This window comes from Trichechus manatus, unplaced genomic scaffold (assembly GCF_000243295.1).
Source record: "Trichechus manatus latirostris isolate Lorelei unplaced genomic scaffold, TriManLat1.0 scaffold00001, whole genome shotgun sequence".
Lineage (NCBI taxonomy): Eukaryota > Metazoa > Chordata > Mammalia > Sirenia > Trichechidae > Trichechus > Trichechus manatus.
Genome location: NW_004443937.1, coordinates 37195465 through 37196895, shown reverse-complemented (window position 1 = coordinate 37196895; position 1431 = coordinate 37195465).

Sequence of the window (1431 nt, the reverse complement as noted above, 5' to 3'; positions counted from 1 at the left end):
TTTAATTTCTTTTAAAATCAGAGGGAAAAAATGAATTTTTAAGTTGAAGGAAAAAATTTAATATATAATATTAATATGTTGGTGTTGGGTACATCGGGTCAATTTTGACTCACAGCGACTCCACGTGACAGAGTGGAACCGTCCCGTAGGGTTTTCTAGGCAATATTAATATACTTGTCTTTATGTCAGTGCAGTTGTAAAACATAATTTCTAATATTTTTTATGGAGGAAGGGGCCCATCCATGAAGACAAAAGTGCCTAGGACCCCCAAAAGTCATAACGTGATGCTGGTAGAGTCAAGAATTCAAATCTAAGTCTGTTTGCCTCCAAAGTCCCTGTTTTCACCACTTTCTAGTCTAAGCTCATTTCATTGATGAGGAAATTGAGGTTCAAAGCCACACAGCAAATGGCGGCAGAGCCAGACCACGAACAGAGTCCTGGGGGCACAGGGGTTAGACACAGAGCCCACCAGACACTCCAAGGGACAAAGATGGGCAGTCTGCGTCTCTAAAGGTTACAGCCTTGGAAGCCCTATGGGTCAGTTCTACTCTGTCCCATAGGGTCACTGTAAGTCGGAATAGACTTGACGCAATGTGTTTGGGTTTTTGTTTTTTTACTGGTAGTGGGTCAGCGACCACCTCTTACGGTCCGATAGCACCACCTGGTGGTTTTTCAGGGAACTTCCCTTGAGTCAAAGAAGGAAACTGCAGCCCCCAGGAAACAGCCAGAAGCAGCCAGCCTGCCGTTGGGTTTCCTGCCCAGCGGTGGGAAAGATGGGTCAGGGACCTGGCTCCACTCTTTCGGGCTGTCAGAGTGTACACATCCTTCCTTACACACACCCACACACACCTCCCAGGGTCAACCCCCAGAGTTAATATTTGTAAAGTATAAAAAGAAATGGGTGAAATTAATTTTAAATAATATCTTTTATTTAATCAGGGGTCAGCAAACTGCAGCCTTTGGGTCAAATCAAATCTGAATAGACAAGCTGGTTGGTTTTGTAAGTAAAGTTTACAAAATTTTATTTTGTACACAAATGTAATTTGTTTCTTTAATGACAAAGCTGGACAGACAGGCTGGATACGCCCATTTGTTTACGTATTGTCTATGGCTGTCTTGCATGGCAATGGCAGAACTGAGTAACTGTGTAGCTGAGCCCTGATGGCCCACATAGCTGAAAATATTTTCTAGCTGGTTCTTTACCTAGAGAGTTTGCTGACCCCTGATTTAACCTAATATATCCAAATTTGGTTATTTCAACATGTAATTCAATACAAAAAAATATTAGTGAGATATTTTAGATTTTTAATCATACTAAATCTTCAGACTCTGGTGGGTCCTTTATCATTACAGCATGCCTCAATTTGGGCGAGCCACATTTCAAGTGTTCAGTGGACACATGGCTCGTGGTTGCCAAATTGGACAGTGTGG